The sequence below is a fragment of the Dermacentor andersoni genome, chromosome 8, assembly GCF_023375885.2.
Source record: "Dermacentor andersoni chromosome 8, qqDerAnde1_hic_scaffold, whole genome shotgun sequence".
Classification (NCBI taxonomy): domain Eukaryota; kingdom Metazoa; phylum Arthropoda; class Arachnida; order Ixodida; family Ixodidae; genus Dermacentor; species Dermacentor andersoni.
This window is the reverse complement of record NC_092821.1, coordinates 62,980,536-63,006,378: the sequence shown is the minus strand read 5'-3', so window position 1 is coordinate 63,006,378 and position 25,843 is coordinate 62,980,536. Positions and strand designations below refer to the sequence as shown.

At 52.1% G+C, this 25,843-nt stretch overlaps 1 protein-coding gene across 4 annotated transcripts in view; it reads left to right on the top strand.

Moving 5' to 3' along the window:
* Positions 1–25,843, top strand: part of LOC126526313 (uncharacterized) — a 253,101-nt gene that overhangs the window by 179,077 nt on the left and 48,181 nt on the right. For 2 of the 4 annotated variants that reach the window (XR_011896003.1, XR_011896009.1), the window contains exon 9: positions 4,419–4,495. The exons of the other annotated variants lie outside the window; for them this stretch is intronic. The gene's annotated coding sequence lies outside the window, so the exon portion shown is untranslated. The remainder of the gene's footprint in view (positions 1–4,418; positions 4,496–25,843) is intronic. 4 annotated transcript variants of the gene reach the window in all.

The following is a 25,843-nucleotide window of genomic DNA, read 5'->3' as shown; positions in this document are numbered from 1 at the left end:
TTACTCACGAATGGCCCGCCTAACGCGAGCAGCGAGAGAGGCGTCAGGCTGGAGAGGTCGATCGCTGAGAGGCAGCATAGAGAGCTGGTGCACTACTTCCTCACAAATGATATCCTTAATCTGAACGGAGAGCGATGATCCGGGCTTGGAGGGAAATGTGAGGCGCAAGAGAGAGAGTCGCCAGGTGCAACAGCACCGTGCGCAACAGGCCTCTGTCGATGCAGGTCATCCAAGCTTTGCCAAAGAGTGACGACAGCAGTGACAGATGTAGGGTTTAGTAATATAAGCATTTGAAATGCATCGTCTTCGATGCCGTTCAAGATATGCTTTACCTTGTACTCTTCACTCATGGTGCAATCGACATGGGCGACAATATAAACGACATCCTCGATGTAGCTTGTGCAAATCTCGCCGGGCTGTTGAGCACGCCGACTTAGAAGCGGTTCCGCTCGGCGTTTTCGGAAGACCGGTCGGCCGAAAACTTCCGCGAATGCTGCCTTGAAAGCGGACCAGGTTTTTGGCTCTTACTTATGATTGTGGAACTAGTTTCGCAACGTCAGCAAGACAGAAGATGGCAGTACGTAGCTTTGTTTGGTCATTGCACTTGCTGCGATTACGGAGGCGTCCATAGGTAGAGAGCCAATTTTCACTTCTTTATCATCTGATCCGCTGAACGGCGCCGCAACTAATGGGAGCGGTGAATGCTCCAAGCGGATTGTTGAGAGCCTCGAGCATTGTAGTCGGCAACGGAGCAGTCGGCAACGTTCGGTTGCGAAGTTCGACGGTGAGGTCGGGGATTGCAGCACCTTCCACCAAATGTAGTAGGACTACTTATATAAGACACTAACGTCTCACACAGTCTAGGTCACACCAGCGAAACAGGAACGCTGATCGCCTGCATAGCTAAAGACGCAAGAGAGTTTTTTCGTCCTCTTTTGCACTAATAATAAGGGGAAGCGTGGGGCAAAATTTTACTCGTACAAGCTGCGTGAAAACAACGAGAATTTACAGGCATACGCAGAATTACCTTTAGTTATGAGTAGGTAACTTACCGCTGGCGAAAGCGAAGCCTACAATAATCGCATGAAGTTTGTAGTACTCTAAGTGGGTGGCTATTCCCTGCGCTCTTTGCTGGTATCTTTATGTTCTTAACATCACACTGTTGCGAAGCGCCTCTCGCAGCCATCGCAGCAGATATAGAACGTCATCTTAGCCACAGGCGTCAAGCAGTGCATGGGCACTGTATGCTCGAATACTTTCTTTGTTGAGAGTCGTGTCCGTAACATATGTGTTTGCTATGATAATGTGCCCTGGTACAGCGCTTGTTCACCACATGAAGATGACGGCGACATAGAATGGTGGCTCCACGAGCGCTCCCAACACGTTTCGACGAAGACGAAGACGATGCAAAGCTGCCACACAAGGATAGTAAGAATGAGAACCAATCAGCAGTTTCTACGGACAGCGGGAGGAAAAGAATCGAACAGCATTCAGACAGAATCCGGCGATCGTGGAAGACGTGGCGGGAGATGGGAGATGGCACCCGGGGCGAGCGGGGAGCGGCTACTCCAGTGGGTCGTTGCAACAGACAGCCACGTGGAAGCAGGTGCCTCATCTTGCCCCTATTGAAGCCTGCGACTGGCGAACTCCGTAAGGGCGTGCAGCGCAGGCCTGCTCGACGTCTCAAATACATCAGCCACACTCCGGCTGGTGAACATCGACAGGGCGTCCGGCCACTTCGAACATACGCAAGGATCGACGCGGCGCCGAGCTCCACCCACAGAAAGTGCTCTCATTTACCCTTAGTGTGCTCATCGTCCAGAATGTGCATCATGGCCACTTCACTGATGAACACTCTTTGTGCACCACGAACACTTGCATGAACTACCGCTCTTTTCCTTGTGTGTGCTTTTCGTTTGCCTGTCGTGTGTGCTTTAAATAGGTTTTATTTGTTCAGCGTCATTACAAGGGATTTCATCGTTTCCGATGACTTTCATCATCGCGATTCCTTTTATGCAAAGAACCTGAACTCGAAGCAACACAGCTTTGTGACAATGGCGTCCGCGGCAGGACGAGGCCGTTTGTAAGCCCTCAAAAGAGGTCAAAACAGGGTGGGTCTCATAGAGCTTGTCGAGAATGGTGAAAGCATGGGTAGAGAAACAATGAGATATTGGGTGAGAGAAACGTGATTCTGTAATGGAAGCCGAAGGCGCTCGTCAGAAACAGCAGCTTCTAGCTGAACGAGCTCGTTGGGGAGAAGAGCGTCGTCTCCGGGAAGCGCAGAGAGCAGCCCTTGAAGCACATTACGCTGATACAACTATTTATCCTATGGATCATTTAGGCGTCAGCTTTTAACAAGACAGGATATTCCTGAGATTCAGGCAATGGCTATGACAGATCCCGTTACCGAGAATAGATTACCATCTCCTATGGTTGGGAAAGTAAATATGCTCGTCAGCCAAAGGTTGATAGGTAATTCAGATACTCTTGACTACGATGTCGAAGAAAGTGTCAGTGGATGTTGGCTGCCAGAAGACTATTGATTACATTTTGTTTGTTAAGGCGACCTAAGAATTATCAGTAGTTTGCGACAAAATCTGCTGTTTCCAGTTAAGGAAGGATGAGATCACCTACAAACTTAGGGTCCTTTATGAAGAATCTGCTAGTGGAACTTGTGACTTGATTTCAAACACACCTTCGGCGTTCCCGGATTTACTAAGTCTGATCAGATGCCACAAGCTTACGTAAAGCCAGAATAAAATGTGCCGAGATGTAAATCCAGGCTGACCTATCTCGAAAGTGCCGATTTGACTAGTCACTTTCACATTTTACGCTTGCGGCAAGGCAAAGTCACTGATCGCGAAAATAGGATTTCAAATACCATAGCATTTCGAGCATCTCTGTACAGAAGGAACCCGTGCCCGGAATGTTCAATTTCATGCATCTTTAGTTAATGAGATGTTTTGTGGCTGACAAAACTGCTCATCCATTAGGAAGACTTGTGGTGCAATAACGTGATATGTGACTAAATTTTCCGTTAGCTTATCTCTATGACCTCACCTGGACCAAAGAAGGGTGTTATGGGTTGCATTTGTGTATGTTTATTTTTGTGCAAGTTTGACTCCCGCGCAGATTAGTTCAGTTTTTCTTTTTCTTCTAAAACTTCCTGAAGGGGGGATATATGTAAAGAAATGTGCGCGGGTAGAGTGCGTGTTGGCCAGACCAAGATGATGACGAAGACATATTAATGGCAGCGACATGAGTGCTCACAACACGATTCGTCGAAGACGAAGGCGAAGCGCAGCTCCGCTCTAGCACGGGGCTCCTCGGAATGGTAACCAATCAGTAGCTTGCACGGGGAGCGGCAGAAAAAAATGAGCCGTGGTCGAACACGGTTAAACGAAGTTTGTCGAGTCGTAGCAAGGTATTGCTTATTTTGCAAAAAGACACAGACGCTGCTCGGCGCCGTCAGCAAGTACCAGCAGCAGCTACGCCTCGCTTCAAAGCGAAGCGCTGAAAGCACAGCGCATTCGAAGCTACCAGCACTTGGCGGTCATTGTACACATCGCAGATCGCTTTCAAGGTATGGCCGCCCACACGGCGTACGCAGCAGCTGCCGGTAGTGGCAGGCTAAGTCCCACTTTGACCTTGGCTGAGCTTGAAGGCCATATTTACAAAAACAGGCGTTTTCTGGGTTTGTCCCTGTAGTAGTGAAGCTATCATTCCAAAAGAAGCAAAGATCATTCAGGGAGAAGGCCGGTAATCTTGGAAGACGCAGCGGGACTGGAAGATGGCGTCCGCGGCGAGGGGGTAGCGGCCACTCGACGCCGTGGTCGCAAAAGGCTTCCATCTGGAGGCGGGCGCCTCATGTAGCCCCTTCGAAAGCCTGCGGCTGGCAAACCCCGTAAGGTCGTCCAGCCGAAACCTGTCTGACATATCCAATACATCAGCCAAGCTCCTGCCGGTAAACGTGGACAGGGCGACCGGCCGATTCCGACATACACAAGCATCGACTATGTGTCGAGCTCCAACCACAGAATGTGCTTTAATCTGCTCTTGGAGCGCTCATCGCACGGAATGTACATCATGCCCATTTCATTGGTGAATGCTATTCGTGCACCTTGAACACTTGCATGAATTTCAAGTCTTTACCAAATTTGTGTGTTTCGTTTGCTTGCCCTGTGTACATTAAGTATCACTTGTTTGTCGTGTGCCTTTAGAAGCGACTTCGTCGTTTCCGATGACTTTCATCATCGCCATTTCTTTGATCTAAAAAAGCTGAACTCGAAGCAACGCAGCTTCTTGGCAGTTGCATTGCATAAAAACCATATTAATTATATCGCACGTAAAGTTATGCATAAGGTCCCCTCATAGCAAACTGATACCACAAATTTCCCTATGTTCTTGTGCTGTTGCAGATATTACCTAGAATATTATGCCAGATTGGGGCTAGACTTTGAAGGAAATGCTTATATGAATATACGTGGACCTAGAAGTAAGAACCTTCTGTATTTATTACTCTATATAACCACATTGCATGCGTAAGCAATATATATATAACCGCGTATGCAAAAGCGATGTATATACATACAGGGGACTTGAGTGAACATTTTCGAAAATGTTTAAATGTTGTCTGTGGCGGATATCACAATTCTAGTTCATGAGCTGGTCTACTCGAAGCGGCGGACAATACTTCCACAAAAAATTGAGATCCGAAATTGAGTAATTAATAAAGATTCGCAAATTGCGTTTCTAACTAATTGCGTTACGGTCCACATTTCAATTTACAAACCCTAGTCATAGATTGCACATGGCGGATTGAATTGTAACGGATTTTCAAGGTGACACCATTATCGAGATATTGTCACGTGGTGTACTTCTTTATCTAGTAGATCAAGTACACGTGCTTGATCTTCAGACAGTGTTATCGACTTCGACTTCAGGTCGATGACTGCGCCGTGTTGGTTTAGGAAGTCCATGCCGAGAACCACGTCGCGTGAACATTGTTGGAGGGTAATGAAGGTGGCAGGGAAAGTCCGGTTATGAACGGTAATTCTTGCAGTTGAGATTCCAGTCGGCGTAATCAGGTGTCCTCCAGCGGTCCGAATTTGAGGGCCTTCTCATGCAGTCTTAACCTTCTTCAACTGGGTGAACCTGTGCCCACAAAAACCTGTGCCCACTTAAAGCACGATAGCGGCGAACACGGTCGGCGATCGTCGAAAAGCTGATCGGCGGGTCAAGCGCGTCGGCTTTTATAGATCAGTCGTCGACTGTTCCAGAGTAATCGCTGGGACCAGCGTGTCTTCCACAAAGTTCTACACTATTCCCGTCGCGCATACATGCAATCAGATTACACAAGTTGTGGTGAAAGAGAGTGAACGGAACCATCAATAACATTCCAGAAACTTCTTATGCAGGCGCGTCCTGCGCTGCGCGATAACATTTGTTAGGTAAAGTAAAGATAAAGATAAAGTACACGTGTCATTACCCCCCTTTTAAAAAAAACATCGTCCCGATGCTACAAATATAAGAGAGGGAAACACAAAAGGACACTTATTAAGCAAAAGTAACAAAACAACGAAAAGAAACAAAGTCCAAAGGTCAGTTACGCGAAGCCCCAGAGTTCATTAACGCTGGTAGTACAGCTTCAGTCGCACAACGTGGATTATTTCAGGTCGTGAGTGGCGCCGCTGTGATAGTGAAATGCCGTCTGGCACAACCCCATAGTCCAGTGCACCAATACGTCGGATGATCTTGTGCGGTTCGAAATAGCGACGCAAAAGCTTCTCGCTTAGTCCTCGTCGGCGTATAGGGGTCCAAACCCAAACACGGTCACCGGAGTGGTGCTCGACTAAGCGTCGTCAGAGGTTGTAGTGTCGGCTGCCGGTACGCCGCTGGTTCTTGATCCGTAGGTGGGCGAGTTGTCGGGCTTCTTCGGCGCGCTGGAGATAGGTCGCCACGTCAAGAGTCTCTTCGTCGGTGACGTGCGGCAGCATGGCGCCGAGCGTCGTCGTCGAGTTTCTGCCGTAAACCATCTTAAATACCATGATCTGTGCTGTTCCTTGCACCGCCGTGTTGTAAGCAAAGGTTACGTACGGCAGGGCTGCGTCCCATGTCTTGTGCTGGACGTCGACGTATATTGCTAGCATGTCGGCGAGGGTCTTGTTCAGGCGCTCCGTGAGACCATTCGTCTGCGGATGGTAGGCAGTTGTCCTCCTGTGGCTTGTATGGCTGTACTGCAGAATGGCTTGGGTGAGCTTTGCTGTAAACGCTGTTCCGGTGTAGGTGATGAGGACTTCTGGGGCACCATGTCGCCGCAGAATGTTTTCGACGAAAAATTTCGCCACTTCGGCTGCGCTGCCTTTCGGTAGAGCTTTAGTTTCATCGAAGCGGGTGAGATAGTCCGTCGCCACGACTATCCACTGATTTCCGGTTGTTGACGCCCGGAATGGTCCCAACAAATCCATCCCGATCTGCTTAGATGGGCGGCAAGGAGGTTTGATCGGCTGTAGTAATCCTGCTGCCCTTGTCGGTGGTGTCTTGCGTCGCCGACAGTCTCGGCATGTCTTGACGTAACGGGCGATGTCGGTGGTCAGACGCGGCCAGTAATACCTTTTCTTTATCCTCGACAGCGTTCGGGTGAATCCGAAGTGCCCAGCGGTTGGATCGTCATCTAGGGCGTACGGTACTTCTGGACTCAGCGCTGACGGAACAACAAGAAGGTAGCTGGCGCGCACTGGTGAGAAGTTCTTTACGAGCAGGTTATTTTGTAATGTGAACGAAGGCAATCCGCACTTAAATGTCCTAGGTACTAAGTCGTTGTTCCCTTCCAAATATTCGACGAGGCCTTTTAGCTCTGGGTCTGCTCGCTGCTGTTTAGTGGTATTCTGCGCTTATTATTCCGAGGAAGGCGTCGTCATCCTCGTCGTCTTCCGGCGGGGGATCGATGGGGGCGCGTGATAGGCAGTCGGCGTCTGAGTGTTTTCGTCTGGACTTGTAGATTACCGTGACGTTATATTCTTGAAGTCTGAGGCTCCACCTCGCCAGCCGTCCTGAAGGGTCCTTTAAGTTAGCTAGCCAAACACAACGTGTGATAGTCGCTGACGACTTGGAATGGCTTGCCATATAGGTAAGGGCGGAATTTTGCTGTAGCCCAAATGATCCCGAGGCATTCCTTTTCAGTCGTAAAATAATTGCCTTCCGCATTTGACAGTGACCGGCTAGCGTAAGATATCACCCGTTCATGTCCGTATTTCTTCTCGACTAGGATGGCACCGAGGCCTAGGCTACTTGCGTCAGTGTGGATTTTGGTATCGGCGTCTTCGTCGAAATGTGCAAGTACCGACGGTGACTGCATGCTTCATTTTAGTTCCTGAAATGCGTCGGACTGCGGCGTTTACCATTTGAACTCGACATCAGATTTGGTTAGATGCGTTAGCGGCTCAGCAATACGTGAAAAGTCCTTGACAAAGCGCCTGTAGTAGGCACACATGCCAAGGAACCTACGCACTGCCTTCTTGTCGATGGGTGGCGGGAACTTAGCGATGGCAGCTGTTTTCTGCGGGTCGGGGCGTACTCCGGATTTGCTGATGACGTGGCCGAGGAACAGAAGCTCATCGTAACCGAAGCGGCACCTTTCTGGCTTCAGAGTGAGCTCTGATGATTTGATGGCCTCTAGTACTGTCAAAAGCCGCGTAAGGTGATCGTTGAAATTTCCGGCGAAGACAACGATGTCATCCAAGTAAACGAGACATGTCTGCCACTTCAATCCTGCTAACACCATGTCCATGACGCGCTGGAACATTGCAGGCGCCGAGCAAAGTCCGAATGGCATGACCTTGAACTCGTAGAGGCCGTCTGGCGTGATGAAGGCAGTCTTTTCGCGATCTCTCTCGCCGATTTCTATTTTCCAGTAGCCAGATTTGAGGTCCATCGACGAGAAGTGTTTAGCGTTGCACAGCCGATCCAATGCGTTCTCTATCCGTGGAAGGGGGTATACGTCTTCGTGATCTTGTTCAGTCGACGATAATCGACGCAGCAACGTAGTGTTCCGTCCTTTTTCTTCACCAAGACAACAGGAGATGCGCACGGGCTTTTCGACGGCTGGATGACGTCGCCGCAGAGCATTTCGTCAACTCGTTGCCTAATAGCTTCACGTTCTCGCGTCGAAACTCGGTAAGGGCTCTGGCGGAGTGGCTGAGCGCACTCTTCGGTTATTATGCGATGCTTTGCAACTGGTGTTTGTCGAATCTTCGATGAAGTCGAAAAGCAGTCCTTGTATTGTAGGAGAAGACTTCTGAAATTTTGCTGCTTGCTATTGGGAGACTTGGATTTACGTCGAAGTCTGGTTCGGAGACTACGGTCGGCGGGTAGATGCGGCAGAATCTGAGAGGACAAAGGCGTTGCTTGTTTCCACAATTTCCTCGATCTACGCGATTGTCGTCCCCTTGCTGATGTGCTTGAACTCTTGGCTGAAGTTGGTTAGCATCACTTCCGTTTTCCCTACGTGGAGTCGAGCGATCCCTCTTGCGACGCAAATTTCACGGTCTAGCAGTAGACGTTGGTCACTCTCGACGATGCCTTCTACGTCGGCAGTGTTTTGGTGCCGACGGAAATGACAATGGTGGATCGAGGCGGGAAGCTGACTTGACTTTCGAGCACGCTTAAGGCATGGTGACTAGGAGAGCACTCCGGTGGTATCGCTTTATCTTCAGACAGTGTTATTGACTTCGACTTCAGGTCGATGACTGCGCCGTATTGGTTTAGGAATTCCATACCAAGAACGAAGTCACGTGGACATTGTTGGCGGATAACGAAAGTGGCAGGGTAAGTCCAGTTATGAACGGTAATTCTTGCCGTGCTCTAGTTTCCAGTCGGCGTAATCAGGTGTCCTCCAGCGGTCCGAATTTGTGGACCTTCCCATGCAGTCATAACCTTCTTCAACTGGGCGGCGATGTGTCCCCTCATGACGGAGTAATCGGCCCCTGTGTCGACTAAGGCGATGACTGCGTGGCCGTCGAGAAGCACGTCGAGGTCGGTGGTTCTTTGTCTTGCGTTACAGTTAGGATTTCGCGTCGGATCACGGATCAGTCGCGTTGACCTGTGGCTGTTATGGGACGTCGTCAGGTCGTCTTTCGTCGTCGTATTCTTTGCTTTCACACTTCGTCGGAACGGCGGCGTGTCGTTATGTCGTCGAGATAGTTTCTTCGGCGTCTTCGTCGGCGGCGGAGGATCTTCATCAATATGACTAATAGCAACCGCACCTCCATCAGTTGCTGCTTTTAGTTTTCAGGATACGGGTTCGCTAACCGGCCCGGGCTGGGCCAGTGTATGGACGGCGCTGCGGTGACCGGTAGCTGCCTGGTGATGGCGAACGGGACGGTCGTCGAGAGTTGCATTAAGTGGCGGCTATGTAATCGGTGATGTCACGTGGGCATCCTCAAGCTCTGGACGCGGCGCGTTGACGGCGAGCCCTCTCAGTCCCAAGTCGCTGTATGGGCATCGGCGGTACACATGGCCGGCTTCTCCGCAGTGATAGCGGAGTGGGGGGTGGTCGTGGGCTCGCCAAATGTCCATCTTCCTCGCGTAGGTGCACTGGGCGACGGTAGGGCGTGCTGGTGGCGGTGGCGGCGGCCGATGGAATTGCGGTGTTACAGGGCCCTGGCGCGGTCGCTGACCGGGGCCTTGACGGCGTGCAACGGTGGCGTAGGTTATCGCTTCTGGCTGGGGCTGCAGTAATTCAGGTTGCACCTCAGGAACCCCAAGTGATCGCTGAACCTCATCTTTCATGATGTCGGCGATCGAGGCCACTTGAGGCTGCGAGTTCTACACTGTTCCCGTCGCTCATACATGCAATCAGATTACACAAGTTGCGGTGAAAGACAGTGGCCGGAACCATCGATAACATTCCAGAAACTTCTTAAGCAGGCGCGTCCTGCGCTGTGCGATAACATTTTTGGGCGTTGAGAAGTGGTCGCCCGATAAAGATAAAGAAGTACACGCACACTGCCACGTACACTACTACGTGACAATATAAATTCCAGAACTTTGTGGAGAAATGCGTTGGCGTTACGGTTAATTCGTTAACAAAACGTCGTTTCACGCACTGAATCACACAAGTAACTGGAACAATAACGCATTTCTCCGCAAAGTTGGGGAACTTATATCTCGAAACTGGTGCCGTTCTGAAGTGTGCTCCAAGTGGGTCCGCTTTGCGAAGTCCCCTGCTATAATTTGTAAATTGAAATATGGGTCATAAGACAATTAGCTAGAACGTTAATTAGTAATTTTTTAATTTGTAGGTTTTGCATTTCAATTTTTTGTGCAAGTTGTGTCTGCCACTTCGCGTAGACTGGCTCATAAACTACAATTGTAATATTTGGCACAGGCAACCTTTAAAAAAATTTTAATGTGTTTGCTGAAACACAATGTATATTGAGAAGCAACGGTTTTACTCACGCTTTTGTTCCACGAGCGCGAGCGAGCACGCGGACAATGAAAATGCCCAGCAATGGTGATGGTTGGGTTCGGATGTGGAAGATGAAGTCCACAATATGAATGCTCACGCTAAGTGCCCCCACGTACGGAAGCGGCCAGTCTGGCCACAAGTTAAGCTAGCGTAGAGCGCCGATCGAAAGGCTTGAAGCGGGAAACATGCACGATTTCGGTCCCGCGGCAGCATCGGTCAGTAGGTGTGTCAAAACTGTTTCACTCGGCAAGTCTGTTTTATGATTTTGTAAAGGCCGATGTACCGAGATTGAAGCTTTTGAGATACACCAGGCATTGGCACAGTGGTCCAAAGCAGTACATCATCGCCAGGGTGCTAGAAAAGAAAACGGCGAGTGGCATCATAACGACTCTTGCGATCTTGGCTCGCCTCGGTGTTTAAGCGAGCACGGTGGCGACATTAGGCAAGACGAGAGACAGACTGGTCGCAAATTGACGGTGAAGTGTCTACAGGGATAGAAAAGTAAGAAACGTCGATGGCAGAGGTTGGATGTCGTTCATAGGTAAAAAAAATTTGAGTAGCCTGTAGCGCGCTCCACGGTGGTGTTGTAGGCGAATGTCACAAAGGAGAGAATGACATCTTTGGTACGATGGTCAGGCTGGATATACGTGGACAGCATATTACTGAGCGTGCGATGAAAACGTTCTGTCAGGCCAAATGCGAATACGTGGTAGCCGGAGGCTACCTTGTGCACGGTGTTGCAACGTCGGAGAACTTCATCAAGTGTGTTCGATTGAAATGCCTTGCCACGGTCGCTCAAAAGGAGGCGAGAAGCTCCATGGCGTAAGTATATAGCTTGATGGAAGAAGGCAGCCACTTAAGAAGCAGTCTCCGGGCGGACAGTGGTAGTTTCTGCGTACTGCGTCAAGTGATCCACAGCAGTGACGATCTATCGGTTGCCGTCTGCAGTGGCCGGTAGAGGACTGTGAAGGTCAATACCCACGACAACAAGGAATTCTGTTGTAAAGGGAGTGGTTGTAGCGCCCTGGCGGGAGAGATTGTAGGTCGCTTGCGGCCTTGGCAAAGGGTGCACGAGGCGACATATCAAGCGACGCTGGTTGAAAGACTTGGCAAGAAGAATGAGCTTCTTAGCCGCTGACAGGTTTTGTGGCAACCCAAATGGCGAGACATCGCGTCGTCGTGAGAAGCCTGGAAAACTTCAGCACGAAGAGAACGCGGAACAACATGAGTCAATTAATAGCCGTCTGGATGACTGATGTATCTCTAGAGAAGATCGCCCTCTAATTGGAATAGCTTGAGCTGCTTTGGAAGCGTGGAGTTAGGTGGAATTGAAATACCAATGAGGTGATCAATGGTGCCTTGGCAATATGGATCAGTGCGCTGGTTAGTGGAAAACACGGAAGGGCGGCTAGATGGTGACTGGGTCAGGGAACCAATAGGTAACACTGAAGACGCGACGTCCATGCGGCCATGTTGACAAGGTGACGTAACGTGGTCGAGAGATGGCGGTGGTGGGCACCGAGGAAGTGCGGCGGCGTCTTGGCGCTTTCTTCTGGACTTATAAACGACATCGAAATTAAATTGACCCGTGAATTTGTTTATCTTTATCGGGCAACCAGGTTTTACCCCCCAACAAATGTTATCGCAGAGCGCAGGACGCGCCTACATGTATGGAAGATTCTGCAATGTTATCGATGGTTACATCCGCTGTCTGTGGCCAAACCTTGTGTAATCTCACTGCATGTATGCGCGACGCGAATAGTGTAGAACTTTGTGGAAGACACGCGGACCCCAGCGATTACTCTGGAACATTCGAGGACTGATGTACAATAACCAGCGCGCATGACCTGCAGATCATATTTATGACAATCGCTGAGTGTGTTCGCCGCTATTGTTGTCTTTGAGTGTAGCCAGCTTTTTAGGGCACGAGTTCGCCGAATAAGGGGCTAGTTTCGCTAATCATAGTTTTGCTGCCTTCTTGACCGTCACTACTACGTGACATGTGGTGGAGGTGGTATTGCGTTCGTGTACCGAACGCCGCCGCAAAGCCGCGACCGAAGTCCGAAACCCGAAGACAACACCAACGTCGCGAAGGAGCAGCGAGCAAGCCGTAGGCAGCAAGGATTGCCACCGGAATACGCACCTCTTCCCGAGAAGACCAGAGGGAGCAAGCCCAAGTCAGAAACCCCAATGGCTGCCCCAGAGTCCTCCATTCTGCAGCAACAACCTCGGGACCCACCAACCTTTCATGGATCATCATCGGAAGATCCAGAAACCTGGCTCGAGACATATGAAAGAATGACGACTTTCAACAACTGGGACTCCGACGACAAGCTGCGGCACGGATACGTCACCGTAGAAGACGCCACCAGGACGTGCTTTGAGAACCGGGAGTCGACCCTGACAACGGCAGATCTCTTCCGCAGCGCCTTATAGCGGACCTTTACTAGCGTCGTGCGTAAGGAAAGGGCCGAAGCTATGCTAGAAGCCCGTCTATAACTACCCAACGAAAACATATCCATCTTCACCGAGGAGATGACGTACCTGTTCCACCACGCCGACCCCGAAATGACTGAGGACATTACTTCGCCTATTCATGTGCGGCGTCAAGCAAGAACGTTTCGCCGGAATGATACCAAATCCACCGAAAACCATCGAAGAGTTTCTTCACGAGGCCACGAGCATCGAGAAAACTTTCGAAATGCGGAACCGGCAATTGAGCAACCGCGCAAGTCCAGCAAACTACATCATCATCATCATCAGCCTGATTACGCCCACTGCAGGGCAAAGGCCTCTCCCATACTTCTCCAACTACCCCGGTCATGTACTAATTGTGGCCATGTTGACCCTCCAAACTTCCTAATCTCATCTGCCCACCTAACTTTCTGTCGCCCCCTGCTACGCTTCCCTTCCCTCGGAATCCAGTCCGTAACCCTTGATGACCATCGGTTATCTTCCCTCCTCATTACATGTCCTGCCCACGCAGCGGTGGCGTAGAGGTAGAACACCCGCCTCGCGTGCAAGAGGTCCGTGGTTCGAATCCCGGTGCCGCGCAATTTTCCACCGGATTAAAAAAAAAAAAAAAAATCCAGCAAACTACGCCGAAGTTTAATCATTGTCCATCGACAACCTACGCGAGACCATTAGACTGGTTGTGTTAGAGGAACTTCAGAGGATGTTCCCAAGATCCCAGCCTCAGGTTGCTTCGATCGCGGACGTCGTGAGAGAACAGACCCCGTGGTCACTGGAACTTCTCGAAGGCCAGCCGAATTCGCCACAGGCCCAGCCGGAATCGATGACCCACGCCGCCGTCACCCGCCGTCAAAGTAACATTCTGCGCCAACGCCAGAGTGCTGTGACGACGGAGTTCCGCCTTACGCCACCACCGCCGCTGCCGCCAGCTCGGCCACCCGTCGTCCAGAGAAGCTACCCAAGGAACACAGACGTCTGGGACGCCCCTGACCACCGCCCGCTCTTTTACCACTGTGGAGAAGCGGGTCACGTCTACAGCCGATGCCTATACCGGGAGATGGGACTGCGAGAGTTGTTCGTTAACGCGCTGCGACCACAGATTGGCGAATGACCTAGCGATATCGCCTACTACCTCGCCGCCACTCAGTGGAGCCTTCGACGATCATCCCGTTTGTCGTCACCAGACCGCTATATCCGGAAAACTAAAGGCAGCAGCCGATGGAGGTGCGGTTGCTGTTCGTGGAACTGAAGAAGATCCTCCGCCGCCGACAAAGACGCCGAAAATACGATCTCGACGATAATGAACGAGACGCCGCCATCCCGACGAAGCCATAAAGTCGAGAATACACCGACGTAAGACGGCTTGCGACGCGACGCTCCAGCTTTAGTTAAACACGATGCAACCGTGATTCGACGCCAAGACCTAACTGCAACGCAAGACAGAGAACCACCGACCTCGACGTGCTTCTCGAAGGCCACTCAGTCACCGCCTTAGTAGATACAGGAGCCGACTACTCCGTCATAAGTGGATCCATCAACGCCCACTTAAAAAATTTAAGACTGCATGGGAAGGCCCTCTAATTCGCACCGCTGGAGGACACCTAATAACGCCAACTGGAAGCTGCACGGCACGAATTACCATTCATGACCGGGCTTACCCTGCCACCTTCGTTATCCTCTAACAGTGTTCACAAGACGTCATTCTCGGCATGGACTTCCTGAACAAACACGGCGCAATCATCTACATGAAATCGAAGTCGATAATGCTGTCGGAAGTCCAAGCGATACCGCCGGAGAGCTGTCGTAGTACCTATGCCTTGAGTGTGCTCGAAGATCAAGTCAGCATCCCGCCGTGCTCCAGCATTATTATTTCCGTCGGCACCGAAACACCCACTGACGTAGAAGGCGTCATCGAGAGCGACCAACATCTACTGCTCGACCGCGAAATTCGCGGCGCAAGAGGGATCGCTCGACTCCACAGACGGATGGCAGAAGTGATGCTAACCAACTTCAACCAAGAGTTCAAGCACATCAGCAAGGGCACGACAATCGCGTACATCGAGGAAATTGTGGAAACCAGCAATGCCTTTGTCCTCTCGGATTCTGCCGCATATACCCCGACGACCATAGTTCCCGAACGAGATTTCGACATAAATCGAAGTCTTCGCATGAGTAAGCAGCAACCGCTCACAAGTCTTCTCCGACGTACAAAGACGGCTTTTCGTCGTCATCAAGGATTCGACAAACGCAAGGCTCAAAGCATGTTGTAATAACCGAAGAGTGCGGTCGACCAATCGGCCAGAGCTTTTACCCAGTTTTGACGCGAGAAGGTGAAGCTATTAGCAATCAAGTCGACGGAATTCTGCGCGACGACATCAACCAGCCGTCGAAAAGCCCGTGGTCATGTCCTGCAGTCCTGGTGAAGAAAAAGGACGGAACCCTACGTTTCTGCATCGATTATTGTCGACTGAACAATGTCACGAAAAAGGACGTATGACACATTCCACGGATAGACGACGCATTGGATCTGCTCTGCAACGCTAAATACTTCTCGTGGATTGACCTCAGGTCTGGCTAATGGCAAATAGACGTCCATGAGAGAGGTCGCGAAAAGACCGCCTTCATCACGCCATACGGTCTCTACGAATTCAAGGTCATGCCATTCGGACTGGGCTCAGCGCGTGCAACGTTTCAGCGCGTCATGGACACGGTTTTAGCAGGATTGAAGTGGCGGACGTGTCTTGTTTACTGGATTACATCGTTGTCATCGCCGGAAATTTCGACGATCACCTTAGGTGGCCTGCGACAGTATTAGAGGCCATTAAGTCATCAGGGCTCACTCTAAAGCCGGAAAAGTGCCGTTTCGCTTACGATGAGCTTCTGTTCTTAGGCCACGCCATCAGCAAATCTAGAATACGCTCCGGCCCGCAGAAGACAGCTGCCATCACGAAGTTCCCGCAGCCCATCGACAAGAAGGCAGTGCGCATATTTCTTGGCATGTGTGCCTACTACAGGCGCTTTCTGAAGGAGTTTTCACGCATCGCTGAGCCGCTAACACATCTAACCAAATGTGATGTCGAGTTAAAGTGGGAAACGCCACAGGCCGACGCATTTCAAGAACTCAAACGGCGCATGCAGTCGCCACCTGTACTTGCGCACTTCGACGAGGACGCTGATACCGAAACACACTGACGCCAGCAGTGTAGGCGTCGCTGCCGTTCTAGTCCAGGGGAAAGACGTACTTGAATGGGTGATATCTTATGCTAGCCGGTCGCTGTCAAAAGCGGAAGGCGATTATTCTACGACTGAAACGTAATGCCTCGCCATCATTTGGGCTAGAGCAAAACTCCCCCCCCCCCCTTACCTACATGGCAGGCCATTAAAGTCATCAGCGACCATCACGCATCCTGTGGCTAGCTAATTTAAAGGACCTTTCAAGATGGCTAGCGTGGTGGAGCCTCAGACAACAAGAATATGACGTCACGGTAATCTTCGAAGATGCTCTTTGAAAGAAGAACAGTTACGGAAGTCCCGCTCAGGATTCTTAAACCATGGGTTCACGAGCTCAGTGACCTGGAAGCCAACGTTCTGCGATTTAGAAGCGTCGTACCAGTATTTAAATGAGCTTACTCGATAGTTGAAGTCCAGCAAGTCTTCGACGTCCTCGCCAGGCAGCAGAGCGAGTGCCTCAGGATCACGCTGATTGCTGCTTGCAGTCCAGGAGGGTGTGGTGGCTGGCACTATGAATGAGGCCGATGGTGGTGTTAGTGGAAAACATTCATTACCCATTAAATGGTTACAGAGAGGTGGTTGGGTTAGGATCCTATTGGCATTCTCACCTCACAATAGTAGGTGGAGCTTCTATTCCGGGACCCCATTGGCAAACACCACTGCCTGCATTTATTCAACCAAGGCCAGTGGACGCTGCTGGCTAGTCTTGGGACCTTTCGGTGGGTACTTGTCGTAAGTGCCCACCCCAATGCGATTCCAGGAGAGTAATGTGGAGAGACCAAAGAGATCTTAGAACAGTTCCACCACATGAGACCGCCGTAGTGATGGCTATATAGAGACCACATATTGAAATCAGCATCATTTGCGCTTTCTCTCGGTGCAGTTGGCCGATCCCTCTTCCGACGGGGATTTCATGGTTTAGCAATATACGCTGGTCGCCCTTGGTGACGCCGTCTATGTCTGCGGGTGTTTCAGTGCCGACAGAAATAACAATGGTGAAGCGGGGAGAGATGCTTACTTGATCTGCGAGCACACTCATGGCATGGTGACTACGAGGGCTTCCCTGCGGTAACCCTGTTATCTTCCGACAGCGCTATCGACTTCGACTCCAGGTCGATGATTGCGCCGTGTTGGTGGAAGTCCATGCCGAGAATGCTGTTCGTGAACACTGTTGGAGGATAACGAAGGTGGAAGGATAAGTCCGGTCATGAACGGTAATTCTTGCTGTGAAGATTCCGGTCGGCGTTGTTAGGTGTCCTCCAGCTGTCTGCATTTGAGGGCCCTCCCCTGCAGTCTTATCTTCCTTCAACATGGCTGCAAGAGGTCCACTCATCATGGAGTACTTCGCTCCTGTGTCCACTAGGGCGGTGACTGCGTGGTCATCGAGAAGCACACCGAAGCCAGTGGTTCTTTGTCTTCCGTTGCAGTTAGGTCTCGGCGTCGTATCACGGCTGTGTCGTGTTGACGTATGGGTAGAACGTCGCCTCGACGAGTCTCCTTTTGTAGGCGTATTATTTCGTTCTAAGCTTCGTCGGGATGGTGGCGTCTCGTTTATATATAATGGAGATCGTCTTTTCGGCGTCTTTGTCGGCAGCGGAGGGTCTTCGTCAGTTCACCGAACAGCAACCACACGTCCATCGGCTGCTGCTTTTATTTTTCCGGATATGGGCTGGCTCAGCCGCCCTGGACTGGGCCAGTTATGGTCGGCGTTGCGGGGACACGTAGCAGTCCGGTGACAGTGAATAGGATGGTCGTCGTGGGCTCAACTGAGTGGCGGCTAGGTAGTCGGAGATATCGTGAGGCTGCTCCCCTTGTTGCGGGCGTGGCGCGTTGAAGGCTAACCCTCGCACACCGAAGTCACGGTATGGGGATCGGCGGTAGACGTGGCCCGCTTCTCCATAGTGATAGCACAGAGGACGGTGGTCCGGGGCGTGCCATACATCTGTCTTGCTTGGGTTGTAGCGCATGGCGGCAGGCGGGCGAGTGGGTGGTGGCGGTGGCAGACGACGGAATTGTGGCGTTACAGGGCCCTGGCATGGGCGGGAAGAGGGAACGTGATGGCGGGCGATGGCGGCATAGGTCATCGCTTTTTGCACAGGTGGCGGCGATTCGAGCTGCGTTTCGGAAAGGCCTAGAAACTGTCGAAGTTCGCTCTTGACTATTTCAGTGACTGAGGAGACCTCATGTGGTGATGAAGATAGCATCCTGCGCAGACAATGTGCCTTATGGTCTCTTGGAGATTGCTAGAGCTGAGTTCCTCGGTTGTACACTGTGGCGTGAGAACTTCGCGGTTATATTGCCTAGTGCGCATCTCCAGAGTTTTCTCAATCGCTGTTTCCTCTGTCAAGAACACAGCTACTGTCTTCGGTGGCGGTTGCGGATCAGACCGGCGAAATGTTCTTGCTTTACGCCTCGCATCAAGAAGTGGTCTTTCTTCTGCTCGGACATTTAGGGCTCGGCGTGACGGAACAGATCAGTCATCTCTTCCGTGAATATGACGAGTCTGACTCGGTAGTTGCCATCGGGTTTCCAGCAGAACTTCGGCCCTTTCTTTTCGGACAACGCTCGGGACGGTGCTTAGGTAGTAACTGCGGAACAGGTCCCACGTTGTAAGGGTGAACTCCCGGCTCTCGAACCAAGTCCTCGCGGCATCTTCCGAGGAGAAATACATATGGCGTAGCTTATCCTCAGAGGTCCAGTTGCAAATTGAAATCCTTTCGAAGGCTTCAAGTCTGGTTTCCGGATTCGCCGAGGTAGCTCCACGGAAGGTAGGGGGCTCCCTGGCTTGTTTAATACGATGGGATACGCTAGGGCTGCCATTGTGGTTGTTGAGCTGGCCACGGTCTTCCTCGTTGTGTCAGGCAGAAGTCCTTGCTCCGGGAGCAGTCCTTGCAGTCTGAAGCTTGCTCGCTGGTCTTCGGCGACGTTGGTGTTGTCGTCGGGTTTCAGGCTTGAATCGCGGCTTTGCAGGAGTGCTCGGTACATGAACGCACTGGCACCTCCACCAGATGTCACGTAGTAGTGACGGTGAAGAAGGCAGCAAAACTGAAAATAAAACTAGCGCTTTATTGAGAGAACTTGTGCCTTCAAAAACAAGCTAAACTCACAGAACGGCGACAACGGCGAACGCAGTCGACGATGGTCGCAAATCTGATCAGCGGGTCAAGCACGTCGGCTTTTATACATTAGTCATCGAAGGTTCCAGAGCGATCGTTGGTTCCCCGTGCCTTCCAGAAAGTTCTACGCCATTCGCGTCGCGCATACATGAAATCAGATTACACAAGGTTCGCTGACCGCAGACAGTGGATAGAACCGTCAATAACTTTCGAGAAACTTCCGATACATGCAGGCGCGGCATTGTGATGCCCAAATATGGGAACAACGGTTCGTGTACTCAAAGGTTTTAACGGTTCTCTTAGGCGGAGCCTCCGAGAACCCAATTGAGGACAGAGTCGTTATTTTCGAACACACATACAAACTTTTAATGGAATTAAAAAAAGCTTAAAATAAATGATAGAAATAAATAGAAAGAATAAAATAAACACTCAAATAGACATCACGGCAGTAAGGCACATTTGGGGCTTGTGTGAAGCTCAAGCTCAATGGTGCACGAGTCCGGGCTTGCCACGACGGCACGGGCGCATAACAGTCTCGATGCGGAGACGCGGCGACAAGTTGGCGCAAGGAGTTGCGCCGGTCTCACCAAAGGTCGTCGTGTAAGTTGACTGACCGGGCGACCGGAGCGCGCCAGCTCTGGCTTGGAGAGGTAAAGCAGGCGGCTTGGTGGCACGAGTAGACGGCGGCGGCGTTCTGGCCGGGTAGCTGGGTGTAGAGCTCGGGCCCGTAGCCCGACTGCTCTTGTGCTGCCCACGGGCACAGAGGCTCGAACGCCGGCCAAGGCAAGTCAAAGCTGCATGGAAACCCAAGTTTCTCTGCAGATTTAGACCAGACGATGTGGTGCTAATCATCAAACCATTAACGGCGACAAGCTTGAAGAACTTACAACACGGTGAGCTAGGCCTAGCCCTACGACAGCGAGTCGGGGAGGCCGAAGCGGACAACTTTTACTTCACAATATCCCCGGACCAAAACCTGATCATCGTGGGCACGTCGAGCATCCACGCGGCAGACAAACTGGTCGGGGACTTTGCGATAAAAATCCAAGAAGGAGCAGACCTCCATTTGCACGGGCACGTAAAACAGAGCGAAGACAACGTGATTCACGGAGTCATCACAGTGGCCAATCTGGAAACCACCGAGTCCCTGCGAGGGAAGGTGAAAAGCTTTCACGGAGAAAGCACCATCCTGGAGATCCGAAAGTTCGGAACTTCTAACAAAGCCAGAATCACCTTCGAAGGCAAGTACAAGCCCAGAGCTGTACTGTACAACGCGCAAGTCATACCGGTAGCAAGGTACCGCCGCAGCATACCAGCGTGTAACTTGTGCGGCACGGTGGGGCATAGGCCAGATACCTGCCCGACACCGAGACAAGAAAACTGCGGACTCTGCGGAACGCTAGCCCCGTTTGTGGAGGGGGTGCGGTCCCCTCACCTGTGCAACCCAAAATGTGCGGTGTGTGGCGGCGAACACGCCACGAACTCCAGAGACTGCACGGCGAAATTTCGCACGAACGCGCTGCAACAACCCAGCAATCAGGAGAAAAAGAGGAGGAAAAAGAAGAAAAAAAACAAGAAGACGAAGAAGGGAGGAAGCGGGAATCGCCCGCCCCCTCCACCTAGCAGGGAGTCGACTTCTGATCAACCCAAGCAAAAGAAGACCTGGGCCAGCATAGTCCAGAACGGGATGCGGCAGGTGAGTGGGACCGCCTCTCCTCCTCCTCCTCCCAAACCTTCCTCTCCACCCACACCCAACCCAGTAGAAACAGAGTTACGAAACCAGATAGCAGCCCTAAAAGCGCAGATCGCGGTGCTAACGAGCAAACTAGAAAGTGCGCTAGCTAAACCCCAGCCACCTCAGCAAGAGGAGACGATGGAAAGCGACACAGAACCTAGTCTTGAAAATAAACTAGAAGCTATGATGAGAAGGGTCCAAGAATCCATTCCCACCATAGTCTCACAACAGATAGCGAAAGCGATGACGGTTCGCAAATACGCTAACACGAGGAGACTCCAGACTCCCCGAGCCTACAGGATGCGTAGGGTGATAAGCGAGGACGAGGAGGAAGACCACCAGGAGCAATTTCCCCTCCAGAATAACAACAATCTCCAGATACAACATGGCGAGACAAACTAAAAAGAGTCCCATAACATTAACGCAGTGGAATAGTCGAGGCTTGAAATCGAGGACTAAGAGAGCGGATCTTAGGATGCACCTGTCTACGTACGAGCATACTCCGGCAGTAGTGGCCGTACAGGAACCTGGCGGGAACGTGAGCCTCACAAACTACAAAACGTTCCAACTCGACCCCCTAACGTGCATCTTTGTGCACAAAAACTACACTGCAAATTTGGTAGATCTAGAATTACAAACCAGCTTTTCGCACGTGATGGTGACTCTTCTGCCACTGAAAAAGGAGGATTCGCCGCTACACATCCTGAACGTGTACTGCCCACCTAAAGCAAAAAACGTAACCTTCTCCACACTCCTGAGCAGAGCTATCAGGGAAGCAGGACGAGACCCGTTACTAGTAATGGGAGATTTCAACGCGCAGAGTCCCTCATGGGGCTATCATCGAGAGGACATACGAGGACGGAAGCTAGCGGAGGCGGCGTCCGCGTTAGGTCTAACCCTACACACTGACCCGGCGTGCCCCACGCGGATAGGGAACTCGGTGCAGAGGGACACGTGTCCCGACTTAACCTTCACGAAAAACGCGAGGCGAGTGGAGTGGACGAATACGGAGGAAACTCTCGGTAGTGACCACTGCCTGATCACCATAACGATCCGTACGAAACCCCTTACCAGGCCTACGGGGCACACTATGCTGCCGGACTGGACGAAATTTAGAAAGGAATACGAGGTAAGCTCCATCCAGGAGCAGGGATATCAAGCCTGGACAAAACAGCTGCTGATCAACCTGCGTTCGACGGAAACGCAGGTAAAGCTCTCAGAGGCGGTGACGGACGTGGACACCCACCTCCTCCACCTCTGGGCAGCCAGACGCAGCATGGTCAAAAGATGGCGTAGACAGAAGCATAACCGAAAGCTAAGAGCTCGGATCGCGGCAATCACTAAAGAAGCGGCGGAGTACGCGGCGCAACTCGCGGACGCGAACTGGGTAGATAGGTGCAACGCGGCCGCTGGGCAGATGTCTAGCAAGAACACATGGCGCCTCTTCCGGGCACTCATAGATCCCAACCAGACGCGCACCGAGACGCACAAGCACCTGCAGAGAGCGGTACATGCATTTCAAGGAAATACGGCCCAGCTTGCACTGAAGCTTCGGGACCAGTACCTGACCACAACCCAAGATCCAAGGGGAGACGCTTACAGATACAATGGAGCCCAAAATGCTGAGCTGGACGAACCTTTCAAAATATACGAACTCAAGGCCGCTCTAGCGAGGATGAAACGCGGGACCGCGCCAGGAAGGGACGGGATCTCGGTAAAACTCCTAGCCAATCTGCCGGACCGCACATACGAATCCCTCCTAGAACACTTTAATTCGATTTGGGTGGGCGAAGCTCCATTTCCCACGGAGTGGAAGACGGCGCTGATAACTTTCATCCCCAAGGCGGGCAAGGCCATAGATACGGATAACCTAAGACCTATTTCTCTCACCTCGTGCGTGGGCAAACTGATGGAAGCTATGGTCAGAGACAGACTATCTGAGTACCTAGAAAACAAGCGAGTCTTCGCCGACTCGATGTACGGCTTCAGGCCAAATAAATCGGCTCAGGACATCCTGCTGCAGCTCAACAGGGAGGTACTAAACCCGATCGAACATCCGAACGGGGATAAGATAGTGCTGGCCCTAGATCTGAAGGGAGCCTTCGATAATGTGACACACGAGGCGATCCTCACACACCTATCAGAGACGGGATGCGGCAGGAACGCTTTCGAGTATATAAAACGCTTCCTCACGGACAGACAGGCCTACGTGAAGATCCAGAACGCGGAACACGGCCCCTTTCTATTAGGCACGAGAGGGGCGCCACAGGGAGCGGTGCTATCCCCCTTGCTTTTCAACTTGGCAATGAAGAACCTGCCGGTCCACTTGGAGAAAGTCCCGGGTGTGCAACACGCGCTGTACGCGGACGACATCTCCATTTGGGCCACGCAGGGCTCTCTCGGTGAAATGGAGGCCAGCCTGCAGGAGGCGGCCACCGCGGCGAACGAGTACGCGAAAAGATGTGGCCTTCATTGCTCCCCTCAAAAATCCGAATTCGTGCACATTCGCCCCAACAAAAAATGCACAAACAAGATAGAATTGAGACTTGGATCGGAACCGATACCCGAAAGAAAAGAAATTAGAGTCCTAGGTCTTTTCATCCACCAGCGTCGGCTGGCGACGACCACGCTCGACAAACTAAAGAAGGTGGGAGATCAGGTGGGCCGAATGGTCCGCAGAGTCTCGAACAAGAAAGGGGGACTGCGAAGCAAAGACGCCTTGCGGCTGGCCAATGCCTTTGTAACAAGCAGAATCCTGTACTCGACCCCCTATCTCCGCCTGAACAAACACGACCAGAACATCATCGAGGTGATAATACGCAAAATGGCGAAGAAGGCCCTCGACCTCCCGATAACCACGTCTAACCTGAGACTCCAAGGTCTGGGTATGACAAACTCCTTCGATGAACTTAGAGAAGCCCACCTCACAGGTCAATACACGCGATTATCGCAGACGCCGTCAGGACGCCGCCTTTTGGCCCGTCTGCACATAGAACACACGACTCTCACCGAGGAGAGAGTAAGACTCTCTCAGGATTGGCGTTACGCCCTGCACGTAAGACCACTCCCAATTAAGATGTCCAGGGACGACCACGAGGGTAGACGCAGGGCCAGGGCAGAGGCCTTAGCTCACCACTACGGAAGGAAACCCGGGGTATACTATGTGGACGCATCCGGCCCGCACCATGGCGGGTGGTACACGGCGGCAGTGATCCACGAGTCCAAAACGGTGAACGGGCTCACCTTCAAAGCCCGAAGCGTCACTCAAGCAGAGGAAGTCGCCATCGCTTTAGCGGCAACACACTCCGATTCCAAGACAATCATAACCGACTCGCGAGGGGCGTGTCGGAACGTCCAACAGGGCTGGGTCCCGTACCTGGCCTACCGGCTACTGCAAAATAGCTCGTACGTAGGAGGTCCATCCCACCGCTTCATAGTCTGGGCTCCGGCCCACTCGGGGCTAGGAGGAAACGAGGCAGCAGATGCAGCCGCCCGCGCGCTCTCTAACCGGGCAACCTCGTCCCCCGCCTCCTCTGAAGAAGTAGCGGAAGCCACGCCGACCTACACTTACAAGGAAATAACACAATTATACAAAGATAGACATAAACTGTACCCCCACCCGTGTAAAGGATTAACGAGAGCGGAGGAACGCCTGTTCCTCCGCCTTGTCACGAACACCATGATGTGCCCGGCCTCGCTAACGCACTTTGACCCTGCCTTCTCCGGGGAGTGCCCGCACTGTGGGGAGAGGTCCTCGGACCTCTACCACATGGTGTGGGCGTGCCCCTCCAACCCTGCTTTTACTCCACACCCAAACCCCACCCGGGAGGACTGGGAGGCGACCCTACTCGCCTGTTGCGACCTGAAAGCCCAAAAGGCGATGGTCGAACGAGCTATGGCGGCAGCGGAAGCCACTGGGGTCCCGTACTAGGGACTCCACCTAGTGTTTGTGAGGAGAAGGGCACTAAGCCTGACTCCAGAGCACCCTCCATGTAACTCCCTCTTTTCAGAGGAAATAAACGTTTTTACCACCACCACCACCGCCGGCGTCGGGCAGCAGGCAGCACGAGAGACGCGGGCGGCCTTCCGGCCGGGCATCTGGCGTAGAACTCGGGCCCGTAGCCCAACTGTTCTCGTCCTGCCCACGGGCACAGGAGCTCGAACGCCGGCCTCGAGGAGCTGGCGGCACGCTCGGGTAGACGGGCGACGCGCCTTCAATACCACGTGACACCGTGACGTCACGACAGAGGAGAAACGGGGCTCCAACTCGCGCCGTCGCTCGCGGCGTCGCGGCGGTATATAAGCCGCTGCGCTTTTATGCGAAGCACATTACTAGAGCTTTCTAGGTGGCTTTGGCTCAACTCTTCCAAGATGGGCTGGGTGGGAATCGAACCAGGGTCTCCGGAGTGTGAGACGGAGACGCTACCACTGAGCCACGAGTACGATGCTTCGAAGCGGTACAAAAGCGTCTCTAGTGAATGCGGTGTTGCCTTAGAAACGAGCTGTTTCTAAGGCTCAGGCGTGCGTCGCTTGCTCAGGCGCACATTTCGTTGCCGCGCCGAACGCTGCGTTGCTCGACGCTCACCGCGTCCAATGCGGGGCGCGTAGTCGCTGCGCCGTAGCCCATTGTCTTACACCCCTTGGCGGGTCGACGGGAACGCTGTCGCGTTCCACTCTTGAAGGCGAAGCAGAGTAACGCATGAGTTGTTTCTTCTACTAGCCGAACCAAATATAGCCAAGCAACAGCAGTTCACAAGGCTAAACAGTGGTTCAACAACTAAAATAAAGGCTAGTTTGCTTCGCATCCTGGGCTTAACCTTA